Source organism: Bemisia tabaci, chromosome 1 (assembly GCF_918797505.1).
Source record: "Bemisia tabaci chromosome 1, PGI_BMITA_v3".
Classification (NCBI taxonomy): Eukaryota; Metazoa; Arthropoda; class Insecta; order Hemiptera; family Aleyrodidae; genus Bemisia; species Bemisia tabaci.
In genome coordinates, this window is record NC_092793.1 from 81,450,765 (window position 1) to 81,469,199 (window position 18,435).

Here is an 18,435-nt window from a genome sequence, read left to right on the forward strand (position 1 = left end):
CTTTGATGAAATGGCCTCCATTCCCACAAAAGCCCTGAAATTCATAGAGTTTTACGGAGAACAGGGCTCACGTGGAGTTTGAGGTGGACTTCGTGTTGGTGCGTTAAGTTCGCCTTCAATTTCGAGTGATACTGTGCCACACTTAAGTGGTCGAATAGTTGCATCGCGTTTTCGCGTGCTAAGTAAGGTCGCGCTCATTTTTATTGTCATCCCTCAAATTCCCCATCACCACCGATGTGCTTGCCCAGAGACAAAAGACTGTTATCTTGGCAATGGTGAAAGCTTCTACTCTCGATACTCCGGCATTCAACGTTCAACTGTTGAATTATCTACTAGATGAGTGTTGAACTTGTTGGGTCTTTCGTCTCATAAACATACCGAAGTAAGGTAAACTCGTTTGGCATATTACGTCACCCAAAGCTCAACATCCACCTAGTATAAGTCAACAGCCGAAAAAAAGGGCGATGACTGTTGCTCCCATATAATTTTCCATAGGGAAGTGTTGAATCCCCAAAAGTAGAAGTTTCCTTGTCGCCAAGAGGCCAGTGAAGGGTCTCTTCTCTCTGGATGTGCCTGACGCGACCTTAAGTATTCTGGAGGCGGTCAGAAAATAATCCGACTGCAGTGAGTAAGGATATCAGAGATAACTGCAAGAGGACTAACTGCCTGACGGTCAGATGCCGTATAGTTTCACGAATTGCGCCAAGTGCCACCCGTTGCACAGTAGATCGAGTTATTAGGAGAGGTCGGACAAAATTTGGAAACTTTAAACTCTTAGAACTCATTTTATACAAAACTTTGAGGTTCTAAAAATGATTCCATTGGTTTTTTCGTGAAATTTTCTGCCGAAAGCACCCCTTGAAATTTAAAACATGACTAAATAAACATTAAAATTTGCAGTTTTTGTCAAAAACTTCATATCCGACCTCTCTAATTGACTCGATCCACTGTGCGGCGTGCCCCGTGGCATCCCTCAAAAATGGAGGACTCGTGATTAAAGCCGAATTCATTTTTTTTTCTTTCCTTATATCTCTAGGACATCTAATCAGGGAAAAATTCTGTATCAATTCCTAGAAGAAATTTATCTGTCCGGTGAATGTGTGAAGTGCACTTTTTGAAAAAAATCCGATATTAATGATGTTAAGTGAAACTAGTCATAATGCATGTTCTGTGAAAAATTCGATTCCAAATTGGACGTATTTCTGCCAAACGGAACTATGTGCAATACTGCGTGAGCCCTGTTAAGCATATATTCTTATGGGTCTCAGGGCTCATGTCTTAATGCACATAGTTCCGTCTGGCAGAAATACGTCCAATTCATATTTTTAAGCTTCAAAAACCCAGTTCAAACTTCCATTCCCCCATAAAGATCCATGTAATTTCGAAACTTTAAACACGTATTTCTCGAAATGACAAAAACTGCACGTATGGACCTTGTCCTCCAAGCCCTTGAAATATCCTGCCTCCCGAAGGAAACGGATTAATAATACGAGGAGTAAAGAGGAGGAGGAGGAGGAGGAGGAGGAGGAGGAGGAGGAGGAGGAGAAAAAGTGCGTTGGGCATTTGCCCCATATTTAAGAAGTCACATTCACTTAAAGGGAACGGGAGACCGGCTTTAATTTATTAGTCTCTTGCTTTTTCAGCTTAAAATTTTGGCCCGGTGCCAGTTCGACAGCTCCTTCAGCAGAGAAGTGTTCCCACAGCATTGCCGGACCGGGTTCCGCGTGAAACATTCCCCAAGCTCATTACAGCGTTAATTTGAGCGAGATAAAGATGAAAAGTTATTGGAAGCACGAGCACTTACACGCCTCGTGTTGAGGGAAAGGTCATTTTAGCCTTGTCACATTCTTTTCTTTACATTTTTGCGACAAAGACTTTATAACGCAATACTTTCGCACGCCGCTTGTAGTCTAGAAGAAAAGTGTATCATTTTCTAGTTATTCTTAGCAGTTTCATTGAATAAGTATTGGCTGCATGGGCTGGCTACAGCTCGCGCAGCTTTAGGAAGCTCTACAGGATGTCCAAAAAATATTGCAATAATCTCAAGGGTTTTCAAGGAACTTTCAAAACTAGAAAAAAGAGAGCGTCTCCTTTCCTCTATTTTTTACGCAGTGGTGTCCCGAAATCAAGTAATAGACCGGAGCAGAACGTTGCCAATTTCTTCATTCCCGGTCGTTAATATTTTATAGCTTCTTGTTCGGCACGAATTCTGCGTTTGATATTCTCACTGGTAAAAAAAAAAACCTCTTGGTTCAAGAGTGCAGTTTCTTGTCGCCGGATTTAAGAGTCTGGACTCTTGTTTCAATGTAAAATCCGGTTGAATCAATGCAAAATCCGCTTGAATCAATGCAAAATCCGCTTGAATCAATGCAAAATCCGCTTGAATCAATGCAAAATCCGCTTGAAACAAGAGTTCAAGACTCTTAAATCCGGCGACAAGAAACTGCACTCTTAAGTTAATGCAATGCGGCATTGGTCCAAGAGGTTTTTTTTACCAGTGCTCACGGTGAAAAAATCTCAAAACTGAGAACCAGAGATTTTAGTACTTCAACCGGAGTTTTGGTTATCTATACCAGGATATTCTCGTTTCATTTGTCAAAATTTTGGATCTGCCAATCGAAAATCTGTTTTGTCCCAAAAGACGGTTGAGAGTCCGATTTTTCAACTTGGCAACAGAAGCGAAGTGCCCAGACGAAAGCGCATTCGACCGTAATCGAAGTCTGTCCACCCACGAAATTAAATAAGTTAATTCTCATCATTTGCACCAGACGGTTTCGAACGATATTCTGCGGAGCCCCGTCATAATTTTGTAATTATATTTTTAAAATCTTGGTCTGAAAAATACAGCATTTGGGAACGAGGAACTATACTTGCGATAAATTCTCAGTTTTTGGATTTCGTTTGTCGAACTTCTGTAACACATTAACTTCTTCTCCAGGGGCAGACTGGATAGAGGGGCTAGGAAGCGACCGCCTCCCAAGAATCTGCTCTAATTAATTGATAACGCAAATGCATGAACGTTGCCGAAATGCTGCGAGCAACTATTATTGCTCCCAGGCCGCTCATGTTGCCTATCGAGATATTGAAGGCGAACTGATTTGAGCGAGTGAGAAGCAACGTGAATGGAGTGAAATTTGGGTCCCTAAGGTGAGATTTGGACGTGACTCCGGAATGGAGATGTTGCATGTGTGAGGAATTTGCGATTTGACCATTGATTCTTATGTAAAAGTTCGCGAAAAACACGATGGTGCCACTGGTTTTCTCTGAAATCATCTCCCAAGCTCAAGAAAAGCTCTCAAAGTGAGGCCAAAATGGAGGGGATATCCCACGCTATCCTGAGAGTGCACCTCTACATCAAAACAAACTCTCCATGCAAAGATAGGGAACAAATACATTGACAGGGCTGCCACTTCATTTGGGGACTCTAAAACTGAAAACACGGCAACCCTGCTAATGTATTTGCTCCCTGTCTTTGCATGGAGAGTTTGTTTTGATGTAGAGGTTGACTCTCAGGGTACAGTGGGATATCCCCTCCATTTTGGCCTCACTTTGAGAGCTTTTTTTGAGCTTGGGAGATGATTTCAGAGAAAACCAGTGGCACCATCTTGTTTCTCGCGAACTTTTACATAAAAATCAATGTTCAAATCGCAAATCCCTCACACATGCAACATCTCCATTCTGAAGTAAACCCCCTCCCCCCTCCCTTTACACCCCAAGGAGGGTCGGAGGGGCTCCGAGACTGAAATTTGTATACCTTTGGTGGATTTCCTGTTCGACAGCGCGATTCTGGAGTCCGAGTTGGAGTCCGAGTCCGACCTAAAATAAGCGAGAGACAAGCCTATCCCAAAGAGCAGTGATCGCGATGAATTACGATTTGATCGGAGAGTGTATCGCGAATTTATCTATGTCGCTTTATCGCAATAATGTCGGATGAAAAATTGGGATGAATCGCGATTTCATCGCATAAATTTGCAATAAAATCGCGATTTCATCGACTGCGATTCATCGCATCATCATCGAGAAAAAACCGTGATAAATTGAGATTAAAATCGATTTTATCGAATGCAATTTAATAGAGATAAAAGTGCGACGAGATCGAGGATAATCGCTCAAATGTTGATGATTCTTGCGATTTTATCGCCAACAAATCGAGAAGAGAATCGCAACTAAATTGCAAAATATCGCGATTTTTCCGTGAAAAATGCTGCGGCAAATCTACGCCACTTCGCACGGGCGCCAGAATTCTGCGGCATAAAAAAATTGAAAACGCGTTTCATTATTAGATATTTGGCTTAATTCTAAGGCACTGCGAGTCCAAAATGATCAAAGAGTTCCTGTTTAGCTGACAAAGCGGCGCGACGCTCCGAGTTTTGAAGACAATTGGACGTATTTCTATCAAACGGAACTATGTGCATTAAGACATGAACCCTGAGACGCACAAGGATACATGCGTAACAGGGCTCACGTTATAATGCACATAGTTCCGTTTGATAGAAATACGTCCAATTCATCATTCTCCGGAAAAATTTCCACTTTGAGTTTGACCTTCAATTCTCATAGACTTCTAGCTTAATCGCAGAGGAACTCCAGGGGACTATTATCTCGCTGCTATATTTATCATACACTTCTCAATGTATTTGGAGTGTCGTCGTCAAGGATTATGTGTTTGGGGTTTCGGAGAAGAATGCCGTTTCTCCGTCGAAACCCCGTATAAACACAAAAATTAAGGATTCATTTCTTTTTCTTCTTTCAAATTAGAAGCTAATATTTCATATAGCAATCGTTGTGGCATCTGGGGTTGAGTGAATCATCCTAACAAAATTGTATTCTGTCTCTTTCCTTTCATGTCGCTCTCTCCCCTTCAACCTCCCCGCATCTCAACACTAATTGAAGTGCTGGGTGCAGAAAGGGCACTTCTAAGTTGCGGTGTCTCAAAATCTCCTCGAACGTTTCACCCGTTTTGATGGCAAATGCATGATTTTGTTGTGAATCTTACTGAATATTCTTTAAGATTTCACAATGCTGAAAACGTAAAATTTCAGAAAATTCACCCAATAGTTTTCTCTCCAAATGATAAATTAACACTGGAGACTCTGAAACGCCGCAACCGAGATATGCCCTTTTTACACCCAACGCCTCAATTTTTCTTTCAACTTCATCCTTATTTCTTTTTATCGTCAGTTTTAAAATACTTACCTTTCAAAGGACCCAAGATTGGTTTTTTTTATTAATATCAACTTTGTGAACCCTCAACGACTGTCCGTAAAAAGAGTAAATCCTAGAGTGCCTTTATAGACAGGGTATGGCCATTTCTGTGCCGGTTTTTCATTGGTCGCGAGAAAATAGGCTGACACGATGTTCTCACGGCCGTAAATAAACAAACAATATGGTTGTTATCAGTAAGCAAGTTTGAGGTTATGCACATCTTACATCCTCCTATGATAAAGGCGAGAGGCGATTTAATAGTGCTTCCATGTGTTTTTCATGTGTTATTCGTAGATATGCTAGTTTAAATTGTTACTGCTGTATAATTGAAATATTTTTCAAATTTTAGCTTCTCATCAATGTTACGGTGAGTCGTCATCTTGTTTGTTTATTTACGGCCGTAAGAGCATCATGAAGCCTAAAAACTCATCGACCAATCAAAAAGCGGCACAGTTTTTCTGTAGTAAAAAGGTACGAATGGCCATACTCTGTCTATAAAGGTACTCTTGTAAATCCCTATGTGGGGCAGGGAGCCCTGGTGATGGGTGCAGTCCGCGGCCCACCGGACGGACGTTGGACGACGAGTTCAACGAATCGAACGAAATAAAACGTGACGATTATTTTTGGCCAGCTATTTCTGTTTAAGCGGTTATTCTCACTTGCTATCATGGCCAAGGACGGAGCGGTGAGTAATAAATTGCATTTTGTCGGAATGCACCGGGGTCCGCTGGCTCCGTTGTTCGCCGAGCGATTCTCGAGACCGTTCGCCGCGCGTCGTCCGCGAATCGTAGCTCCGCTGACGTAACGGCGTATCTCAATTTCCACGTGAGCTCTGTTGTTCATATAACTCCACACTGGCGGATCTAGCAAATTGGCAACATTGTTTTTCTCCATTTAAGCCTATGGAAATATATCGATTCTTGGAGGGGCCAGGTGCTCCGACAAGAATCGATCCTTTAATATAGCTTCAAATGGTGGGAATCCGGTGTTGCCGAATTGCTGGATCCGCCTCTGAACTCCACGCTTTTTGGGGCTCCCGAGGAGATAGAGATAGGGCCTAACGTCATGGGAGTGATGAAATGTGGCCCACGTGCGCTGCGTTCGCCCTCTAAACTTCTTCCGCCCCACGAGCACGACTCAAACGCAACTGAAGGGAATGGAGCAACCCCAAAAACCACGTACATGCGACCTAATTTTTCAAAAGAGACAAAAAACTGTATAATTACGAAGGGAAGCATGGCTAAGAATGGAGTTTATTTTTTTCGAATGCTTCAGTGTCTCACTTAATGGGCCTAAAAGGTGTTTTTGTTCAAACCCATATGGCATGTAACACATACTAGCGCCTACAAGACTGCACGAATACTTCACGCATTGCATCAAACACAGTGCGGTCACTGCGATCAGCGTGAAACGGATAGCGCCTACAAGAATGCATGAATACTTCACGCATTGCGCCAAAGACAGTGCGGTCAGCGTGAAACACTTAGCGCCTACAAGACTGCGGGAATACTTCACGCATTGCGTCAAACACACTGCGTTCAGCAGCGGTCGACGTGAAACGCATAGCGCCTACAAGACAGTCGGAATACTTCACGCATTGTGCCAAAGACAGTGCGGTCAGCGTGAAACACTTAGCGCCTACAAGACTGCGGGAATACTTCACGCATTGCGTCAAACACACTGCGTTCAGCAGCGGTCGACGTGAAACGCATAGCGCCTACAAGACAGTCGGAATACTTCACGCATTGTGCCAAACACAGTACAATCTGCGCTGCGCGGTGGCGGAAGTTAAAATCATTAAACTACATTTATGTTTGTTCTTTCATAATTTGTTCGTTCATTTCTTATGAATGAAAGGCCTTGTCCACACAGAGATAGGTTTACGGACCTTAACTTTCGCGCAAAGTTCCGTAAACTTTTGCTAGTAGTGTTGACAGGGCTTTCCCAAAAAATATGTCCAACACGAGTGAACGAGTCTCATGCACCCCTGCCCCGCTCGCACGTTTACTTGATGGTTTTTATTCGTATTTCAAAACGAATGAGAAGGGGGCGGCAAAATACAGGCGGCCCATGGGCGGCAAGTAGGTAAATCCGGCCCTGCATATGAATACGCGAGCACGTACTCATTGCCAAAATCTTTAAAAATGCAGTGAAAAGCCTCCATTATATAGAGCTTCTTGACTGCTTTCCGGTCTATTATCCTAGTACATTTGGACGTATTTATGCTAAATGGAACTATGTGCAAGTGAAATGATGGGGTGTGTTCGTTAGTTGAGGGCCATAAGACTGAATGGGGACTTTAAAGCGCCAGTGACGTCAGCGGCGACGACCGGGCTCGACAAGCTCGTCGCTCGTCGCTCGCCTTCGGGATCGGGGCGCTTTAACTCATGAGCCCTGTTCACAAGGCTCTTGTGACATATCCACGGCTCACGAGTTAGCACTCAGTTCCTTTTGATTTAATGTAAAATCCCGCTCCTCCATTTTCTCAAAAGGAACTATATCCACTTTCACATTGTCACTTATGCAGCTTCCGCGAGCACGCCCTTCTTTCCCCCATCTTTCCACTTCCACATAGTTCCTTTTAGCATAAATACGTCCTGCTCTTGACCCGGCGAAAAAACATCGTGGATTCGGACGATTGCATTTTCACCGAGCGAGCAAATTGCTAAGCGAGAATCTACGTGCTGGAAAAGTGAGAGGAAGAATTGGGTGGGAGAGATCGGCGGTGAACGTAGTGTTATTTTCAGCAATTGTGTTTACATTTCCTCTAGACGTGTTTGCGGTGTGTTACTATTTCGTGACTGCATAGAATAAGTATTGATAGAAACTTTGCAGCACGAATTAGAATCACCAATCGTAAAGACCCTCACTTTTTCCTTAATTAGTTGCATACTTTGATAATGCTATTGCTCGTTAGAGTCGCGTGATTTTCTCATGAAATTTACATCATCCGAGTTCGTGAAATGGAGGGAAGTTTGAATGGTTCTAAAGTAAATTTGAGAGGTTTTTTGCCCATTTCTCCCTTTTTTATTATTAATTAATCCCAAGGGGAACTAAATTTGGAAACTATCCGACGTGGAGGTGTTTACACGATCAAAAATATGAGGGCGGCGCTGGTGAGATCTGGTTTACGGCTACTCTGTTTTTCAAATATATCTTATGAAAATTTCGAGCCAGATTCTCAAATCCTGTAAAAGTAAAATTCCTCACACCATTACAATAGATGAACCATTTTGAAAATTTTCGAACTCCCACTGTAAGAGATTCTTTAACTCCGTCCTATAAGCACGAAAGCGGTAATAATACTTAAATGTCTTGTTTTGTATGAACCTAAAAGCTCTTTGACCCCCTATATTTTCATCTTTCTTCACGGTTGATCCTACCGTTCTACTGGGCCGATTTTGTAATTTTTGTGGTGATCGACAGGTAATAGTCCTTAGATGAGCCCGTTTTATTCGGATTTTAAAAATGCGGTCCAGGTTTCTGTACATTGCGTGTTAAAGTTGCAAATTCTCCTATTCTCTTCATTTACTCTCATTTTTTGTCGCAGTCCGTTCAGAAGATCTATCCGGCCGATTCCATGATTTTTGCGGCTATCGATGAGAGATAGTCTCTAGATAAACCTATTAAACCTTAACCATTAAAACCCTAACCTTAACCTTAACCATTTAAATTAACCTCGACTCGGCCCGCAAAGCGGGGTTTTAATGGTCGCTTAGTGCCTTATGCAAGGGGTTGCACCGCGTAGCGCTTAGAGGGCGTACCCTCTATACAACACTGATTTGGCAGCCATAGTTCTTGACATTGTCCTACATTTGTTTAGTGCGATAACGATAACAATTCCGCCGCGGAAATCATTTTCCGTGCAACCGACCTTCCACAATTCTGCCGTGCTAAGGAAGAACGTCATACGAACCTTCAAGCGTTGCCAAATTTCGATTGATAAAACCCGAATTTCCTGGTGAACTTATGAGTATTTTTCTCCCAATTTTTTCAGATAATATTGTACGCAATTTTACCTGAAGTTCCTGAAAATTTCAAGGAAAAATATCCACGGCTCTCTTCAAAAATAAACATTTTATCGAAGGAAATTTGGCAACTCTCGAATATAACCTCTTCTTCTCTATTACTAATGATTACTATACATATATTACTCTACCTCTTCTTCTCTATTGCTAATGATTGTTAAATATCTTCTTTACATCTATTAATTTAATAATTTTTAAGTGCTGTATTTAGTACATCATTAACTATACTACTCTACCTCTTCTTCTCTATTGCTTTCTCTATTGTTCATACGGCGTTCTTCCTTAGCACGGCAGAATTGGAAAAACTAAAAAAGAGAACAATTCCGCCTGGAATGTTGACCTGTGGTAATTAGTGGCCCAGATGTATCCAATAGCCCATTATTTCAGGCACAATGAGGTTAAAACGCATTAAAGAACTACGTGCTAGTCTGGAGCGGACCTGAAACGGCTCAAATACCAGCGTATGATTATCAAGGACACGCGGGGGCGGACACTTGGTTGCGTTCACCTTACTTTAAAGTATACTCGGTATACTCTCGAAGTATACTCTCGATGCTCATCTTGATCCAGGTCGACGCCGGTTATAAAAACATCCAAGAATGTGTAAACATTTGCGCGGCACAAATGCATGCTCGTGCTCCAAAAAACGGAAGACTCTTCTCACATCAATCACCGTCCCGATCGGTAAGTAGGCTCCGCCATAAACACACCAAGAGAAGCGTATCAGTGTAATGTTTTCCGAGAGTAAAGTTACACTGACCTCTGAAATCAGGTGAAGAATTTGCAAAAGAATGACTAATTTGAGGATGGGACAAGCTGTTACGTGCAATAAATGCACAGCGCTATACTATCTTACGAATATAAAGTGCCTGTTTGTAGTGCTTTAAACATGTTCAAAAACCGCGGTTGAAATACCTACTTTTCCTCGTAGTTGAATCGAGACATGCGAAAAGGCCGGAAGTCCAAAAAGTCGATTTTTCAGGAGAAGCAAAAAACTCTCTGTAGGACAAACAATTCGAATAAAAAAAAAAAAACGAAAATATTTCCTAACGCCGAAGGCTTGTCGCGATTGTACTAATAAGAATTGAATCTCCAAAAAAAATTTGAACCTGCTCTTTTGGGAATTTTTTAGTTTTAATTTGGACTTCCGCCCTTTTAACACATGGACTATCTGCCCTTTTTGCAACTGCGGAGGAATTGATCGTAAAAAAAAAAAAAAAAAAAAAAAAAAAAACCTAGTACAAGACTTCCGTCATTTTCGCATGTCGCCAATATTTCCCTTCCCTATTAATCAACATTAAAATTATGGACTTCCGCCGTTCTTTGCAGACTCGATGTATAAACATTAGAGGAGTCCAACAATGCAAAAAAAGTCGATTTTGGAAAATTTGGACTTCCGCCCTTTTCGCATGTCTCGATTCAGTTTCGAAACATTGTTTTTAATGGGAAGTCAGGGACCATAAAGTCCAAGCATGATTAACACATTTAGAGGAGTATTCATGAGAAGGAATCATAAGAAAGAAAATCGTGAAATAGTAGCTGTGTTAGGGCATGTGGTCAGTACATGCAAAATTAGGGGATGGATCGACTTTATTGAATAACTGAAAGTTATCGTCTTGCAGTTGGCATGATAATATGCGCCTTCATTCTGTCCTGATACGACACTTGCGGCTCTTGAGTTGAAATAGTTTTTTCTTGGAAATATGAGAGCATAACACTTGAGGACATGCAAGAGGTGACTTAGGTATAGAAATAAAGCCAAAAAATGCTTAAACCTATCATGATAAAACGAAACACTGTAGACTCGTGGTAAGCAAAATATGGAGAGCAAACAGAAACTCAAAAAATTAATCTAACATACTAAAGTAATAAATGCTCTCAGTATTATTGATTTCCACCCCTCTTTCGGTTTATATTTAACGACGACAATGTTCTTGGCTGTTTTCCCCCTTTTAATCGATATTAAGATCAAGATTCAATTTTGTAACTGCGTATTTTTTTATTTCTCCCCAAAAAATTCGTGGTCCTCATGACTTTCGTCATGAGCATATTTAAGAATCTTCAATCTATTCCTGTAAACCATCAGCAGAGTAAAATAATTCGTAGAAAACCATTATTATTTATGGATTATTCCGAGAATGTTCAATTGGTCGGACTCAAAAAGTGATGTCTCGACAAGCAAGCTGTCGCGAAAATACGGACCTCATCATTCAAAAAGCGTATCGCGCGGATTATATGTGTACTACGTTCCCCTAGAATGTTTCGACCGGCGAGCAATGAAAAATAGCTTCTCCCCGAATCACAATTATATTTGACAGGTGATTTAATACATAATATAAAAACTTTCCAGTTATTAGGGATCCATCCGCGACGTGTGAACACACAAAAGTGTATTAGTTACCACATCCGCCATTTTTAATTTCTACACCCCAAAATTCTGAATTTTTGACCCCTCCTTTCCTCATCATGCACATTTGCACCAGTACAATCATCCAGATCTACACATTCGTGATATTATATGTCGTGTTGTCTCGGACCCTCCCCCATTTTTTGCGAAAAATGCACACTCTTTTGTCAATAATTTCACCCAATGATAGCAAATAGCTTAAAATGGTCGCTACACGAGCGGAACCTAGAACTTTTTGTGAGGAGGCTTGAGAAGGACCTCAAGGGGGGGGGGGGTTCTGGAGGACACAAGAAGATACCCCTCGAAAGGGTTCTGCGGGGCTCCCTTCCGAAAAGGAAAGTTTGAGGGACTTCCCTAGCTTAAACGGGAGGTCCAGGGGGTCTCACCCGGAAAATTTCGAAAATTTTGGTCATCTCAGGAGCTTTTGAGCTGATTTCACTGGTAAATTGATCCAATTCGATTTCAAGGATGAAAGATGTGTCACAAACCTACTTACCAAAATCCGTCACATTTTTTTGGAGGGGAGAAAGCCAGGTCCTCCGGCCCCCCTATTACCGTCCACGTATGGTCTCAATTACTTTTTTTTACGATAACACTTATTAACACAACAACAACAATTATTAACACTCTCAAATTCCTTAAAGTTCTCGAGGTTCTCTCAAGTTCCTTTATTTAAACCATACTTTACGTTGTTAATATTATGTAAGATATTTGGTATTATTACGAAAAGCTTCCTTGATTTTCCTTTTTTGTCGGCAGAATTTTTCCGTATAAATTTCAAGCTGTAAAGTTGAATTGTTTTTCGTTGAAAAGATAAAATGGGAGCGGAAATTTTGAAACACCACAATGAAGATGCGTGGTTTCGCACCAACACTGGATACTCAGATAATTCCGAAGCGATTCGAAATCGGAGGATTTTCAGAGCATGGTTTCGAGCTGGAAATCTGAAATTTGGGTCGCCCATTTTTTCAACGTGAGCGAACAAAGCGAAGTGTCAATTTAATTATTGCAGTCCAGTTTCACACAGAATATCAAGTGTTTATAATTAATGGGCTTGGGCAAGCGTTCACCTCTCGTCCCTGCGTCTCGATTTGGCAACTGTATAGTGGGGAGAAGGGGGAGGGGGGGTTGGACTGAAAAGCGAGCGCTGAAATGAGGATTCTCACTTTTATTTTGAAAGCGGCCACTAAACGGCACGCTGCTGCGCCGCGCAGCTACTAACACCAACCGGGAGAAACGTTTCTCGATGCTAATTAAATGGCTCTTCGCGCGTTAAAGTTGTCACTATCAGTTTATAAACTTCTCTCGCGGCTCCCCCATTCTATCCACGTGAGGCATTCCTGCCAACTGTGTTAGGTTCCTTTCAAAAATCGCTTAGAAAGACATCACCGTGGACGTCATCAGCGTATCGATTGTTGAATTGTTATCGAATGACCTTGATCGATAAATACTATTGTGAAGATAGGAAGTTATCGATCAAACTCATTCGGTAATGATTCAACAATCGACCTGCAGGCCTACATCATGAGGTTATCGACAGGGCCGGATTTACCTTCTTGCCGCCCCATCTCATTCGTTTTGAAACATCCATAGAAACCGTCAGGTGAACGTGCCGGAGGAGGAAAGGGTACATAAGACGCGTTTACTCGCGTTTGGCACATTTTTTGTGAAAGCCCTGTCAACACTGGCAAAAGTTCACGGAACTTTGCTCGAAAATTAAGTTCCGTAGACCTATCTCTGTGTGGATGATGCCTTTCATTTATAAGAAAAAAGAACGAAAAAATTATGAATAAGAATAAACATGAATATGGTCAAATAATCTTAATTTCCGCCTCCGCGCCAACCGCACTGTGTTTGGCGCAATGCGTGATGTATCCCTACAGTCTTGTAGGCGCTATGCGTTTCACGCCAACCGCTGCGCTGCTGACCGTTTTGACGCAATGCGATGAAGTATTCATGGAGTCTTGTAGGCGCTAATCTGTGTTTCATGCTGACCGGTGCGCCGATATGGCTTCTTCTTTCCATCTCAAGTTCTCACCATTTGGTTTCTCTCTCAACTAGACTAATGCGCTGTCTCTTGTGCCACCGAAAGACGAACAAATTAGAAATTACTATACTTTAACTCTCAGGATATGAGAGATTTTTTCGCCTTTCCTCATTTGTGATTTTTTTTCTGAATCAGATTTTTTTCTTGATACCTACATTTGAAAGAATTACAACATTTGCCGCCCCCTAAATTTGCCGCCATGGGCCGCGGCCCATATAGCCACCCCCTTAATCCGGCACTGGTTATCCACGTATAGACAATGGTAAAAACTGGTTTCCTAAGATTACTTCTGCCGTGGTAGCGAAGAGAGCAGTAAGTGTCCAATTGTCGAAAGCGAGTTTTCTTCAAAATTTGTCTAAACTCTGTTAGATGAACTCACTGAAATTGCTAAAACAGCGAAATTCATCATAATTGTATCAAAACGAGACATATGAGAAAGCCGCAAGTGCGCAAAAAATGACGTAATTTTAGGCAAGACAGCAATAAGTGACAAAATTCCCCCCGAGAGGCAATGAAAACAGTGCTTTCAAGGAAAGCGCTGCCTTCTTCTGCACATTTCTAACCTGAAGATGCGTGTGTTGTGTGTTCAAAACGCAAAAACGAAAACATGCAGAAGATAGAACTTACGGCTGTCTTGCCTAACGATAACCTAGCATGAAAATAAAAAATACCCTTTTTTTGTAACTGAAATAAAATCAGTCGATTTTCAATCAATCAAACGATTTCTAGGAGTCTTTCTGACGATTAGTTAGACAAAGAACGGAGGCGTCTTTCAATACAATTTTCCGATCAGAAGCTTCTGAGTCCGATTTCTCAAAACTTCATTTTACTGCTCTCTTCGCTATCACGGCAGACTTGGACAACGTTTAGCAGAAAGGAACCAGGCCACGCAACATATCGACGGTGAAACTACCAAACCACGTATCTCGGTTTGCGACGTCGCAGACTTCCTGTCATACTTTATTTTTTAAATGAAAAACTACTCAACGTCCAGTCTTGAAAATTTCTGTGATTTTTCCTCTTCGTGCGGAGAAAATTCCGTGAAAATTTCAAGGAATGATATTGATTTGGTCTACTTCAAAAAAATAAAATGCGAGCGTAGATTTTTAAACACCGCAAACGAGATACGTGGTTTGGTAGTTTCACCGTCGATATTGCCAAATTGAATTGAGTAATTTAATTTTTTACAAGAGAACGTTTGTGCGAGTTTTTTGAAAGTTTTAAGGAATTTGGTTGGTGTTATGCAGAAAATTTACTGAAATTTGCAACAAAAAATCCGCACAACCGTTTTCATGGAAAAAATTAAATTGCCCAATTAAATTGAGTGGCGCTCCCTGCGATACATCGATTTATCTGTCATTTAAACCTATGGAAAAGAATCGATAAACAGGATATTCGCAACGAACACCTTAATAATCGATCTTTTACCGTAGGTTCGAATAGGGAAATGTCGATAATCGATCATTTACGCCACGTCACTATCCGCGTTTCGTTTTCTCTCTGCTTCGTCGCGGTCGAAACCGCGGTGTCGCGGTGTTTGCTGAATTTAATTTTTAATTGAATTATTTGATTCTTCCGTCCGCGCAAAACCACTTTTACATATTGACGAGGTGCTACGGTGAACGCTCTCCAACGTCTTAACGTTGGAACCGTCGTCTTGTTTTTTTTTCCATCAATTTAAATGAGAATAATCCACGCAGAGTTTGCAATCATTTCATCATCATGAGTTGAAAAATGTTTAATTCGTTTGCATATCAGAGCCTAACATGGAGCGGAGCGGCGCCAGCCATCGCGTGCTGCCAGCGCAAAACACGCACAGGCGCCTACAAACCTAACAGGGATACTTCACGCATTGCGCAATGCGTGAAGTATCCCAGTTAGGTTTGTAGGCGCCAATGCGCGTGTTGCGCTGGTCGCCCTGCTCGCCCGCCGCGGCGCTTCAAGCAACTTTTTCACAACAGAGGTGTTTGTTGTTGAGTAGTTTTCCGTTTCAAAAATGAAGTATGACAGGAAGTCTGCTACGTCGCAAACCGAGTTATGTGATTGCCGACTCACACCGTCGATATGTGATTGTAAATTTTGCGAGTAACTACTAAATCGCACACGTCCATATCGTCGCCCTCCTGACAAAGGAACGTAACTACACTGGGTGATGAGCCCTGTCGTTCATATAAGTCAATGATTTCCCGGGCTCATCTCTAAATGTGATTACGCCTTCATGTCAGCTGAGTGACCATTTTTCAGTTATCATATACAAAAATTCATTGATTTCTCACACTGTAGAAAACTTAAATTTTGGTCATCCTGTGAAGAGGTTGCAGTGATTCCCAGCATGGTTCATTGCGTGGAAGGTCTCTTGGTTCCTTTCTGCTCACTGAAAAAAAAATCTCGGTGTATTTACTAGGAAAAGGGTAAAATTACCAAGAATTCAGGGTTCTATTTGATCCCAGTTTTTTCTTGGTAAAATTACCTTTATAGAATTGGTAATTTTACCGAGAAATCTCGGTAAAATGATTTAACTTTCTCGGTAATTTTACTGGACCTTGGTGAAAACGCCAATATTTTTTATCGACTGTGGTAGAATTACCGCGATAAAATGGCAAAGTTACCGGGAATTAATTACCAATAAAAGTGGTATTCTCACCTGAAAGAAAAACAGTAAAAATACCGGTTTTTAGGTGAGTTTACCAGTCTGTCTTGGTAAAATGACCAATAATTGGTAAAAAAGTGAGATGGTAAAGGTACCAACGGACCTTGGTAAAAACGCCGAGAATTTTTTTTCAGTGCTTAACGCGGTCTACTAACCCTCAACATTTTAGGGGCCAAATCTTCAAACATCCAATCGCAATGCGTCCAACTCCACGGTGACTCAAAGAAATATATTTCTGGCTAAAATGAGAATGTCAAAAGGAAGTATGCGGAAATAGTTCCGGTTCCATAAACTCCTTTGTTACGAAACTCTGTGCTTGAGCATGAAGCCCATTCGCTAATTTGGCGAAACTTTGATAATACAGGCTACGTAAACTTCCGAGGAGCCACCGCCTAAGATAAACATGAAATCTGCCACCACATGCAGCCGGCCGTCTCCATCTTCGAAATGTATTTTCAGCGGAACACTTTGCTGCCGGAGAAACGCGCCGCGGCGCACAGTGGATCGAGTCAATTAGAGAGGTCGGACATACCATTTTTGGCTAAAACTACAAATTTTGATGTTTATTTCGTCACATTTTAAATTTTAAGGGGGGTTTCCAGAAGACAATTTCACGAGGAAACAAATGGAACCACTTTTAGAACCTCAAAATTTTGTATAAACGGAGTTATAAGCTTTTAAAGTTTCCAAATTTTGTCCGACCTCTCCTAATGACTCGATCCACCGTGCGGCGGAGGTTTTCGCCTCCCGCACCATCTCCATCTCGTCTCGGGAAGTTTTCGGAGGCTCCAAGATGCGATGACTGATCCCTGAGTCAGTCGATCGATCCTAATCGAACGGCCATTTTTAGCGGATTTCGGAAAAAGTTACAGTCGATCCGTTCCCTGCTTCAAAGACAGTTTCCGCTTTTGAAATGATATCCCTTTACTGCATCGCGTTGCCATATGGCAACAGCAATTATTCAATTCAAAATAAATTCAGGAATGCTCATATTGGTACAGTGAATTATACGCGATCGACTATTATTCACCGATTTGAGTAGAGCGAAAATTTGCTTCATTCGTAAAGCTTTCTTATCCGTGCACGGTGTTGAATCAAGTGAACGACTAGCACGAATTGCAATACCGATTTGCACATCTGCGCGACTTCATGCGAGTTAATCTTGCAATCGAGTGGCTTGGAAGTGTAACTGCCAATTTTTCGTATTGGTACTTTTCGAACAGTAAAAATAGCTCAATAGTTAGGTGAAATAGCGAATTTACGTGATAAATAGCGAATTTACGGAGGAATAACTAAAAGGTAACAGACGTAGCTTTTCAGTGTAGCAAAATCACCTACATCGTGTGTGTAAGTTAGCTGAAATTTGTGTGGCGATTTTACCTGCATGGTTTGCACGTTCGTTTTTAGCTCACATGCAGCTGAAATACACGCGTGCACGGCAATTTCAGCAATAATTGTTTTTTCAGTGTACCCCGTGTGGATTCTAGGGAACTTAACGACATTACAAACCTAAAAAAAATAGTGGTGGGGGGAACTGGAGCTGCCAAATCAAGTATATAATCCCGTTTTTCTAACGGGGCCGTTTTCAAGGAGTAGCCGCGAGTAGCCCAACTTTGAAGAATGTTTTGAATGACTTAGTTTTCCTTCAGAGACGGGAAAAAAATCACAGTCATTGCCTACACTATCTAGATTGAAAATTTTATGGACTGATGAGAAAAAAAATGATTGAAATATCATTTTCGACTCAAAAACGGCAAGATGTCATATGGCAACAACACACCGGCAAACTTCTGGCCCAACATTTTTCCTGTTGCCATATGGCAACAACATACTGGCTCCGACGCAATCATGTGTCATGCTGTCCAAAAATGGAGCTTAAAATTCATCATTAGACGCTTTTTGAATTTGGTTTGTTAGAAGAATCAAAAAAACTTTTTTTCTTAGCTTTTTTTTTTCAAAAGTCCCGCACAAGAGTTATGCCCTGGTATCACTATTCCACTCCTGCACTGTATGTTGTTGCCATATGGAAACAAGTGGATACTCTGGCAAGGAATTACTGTATGTTGTTGCCGTATGGCAACGAGCTTTTTTAAGCTTT

General features: G+C 41.5%; 1 protein-coding gene across 1 annotated transcript in view; it reads right to left on the bottom strand.

Moving 5' to 3' along the window:
* The window catches only part of LOC109044041 (uncharacterized), an 82,499-nt gene that overhangs the window by 42,760 nt on the left and 21,304 nt on the right, over window positions 1–18,435 (bottom strand). The gene's annotated exons all lie outside the window — the stretch shown is intronic.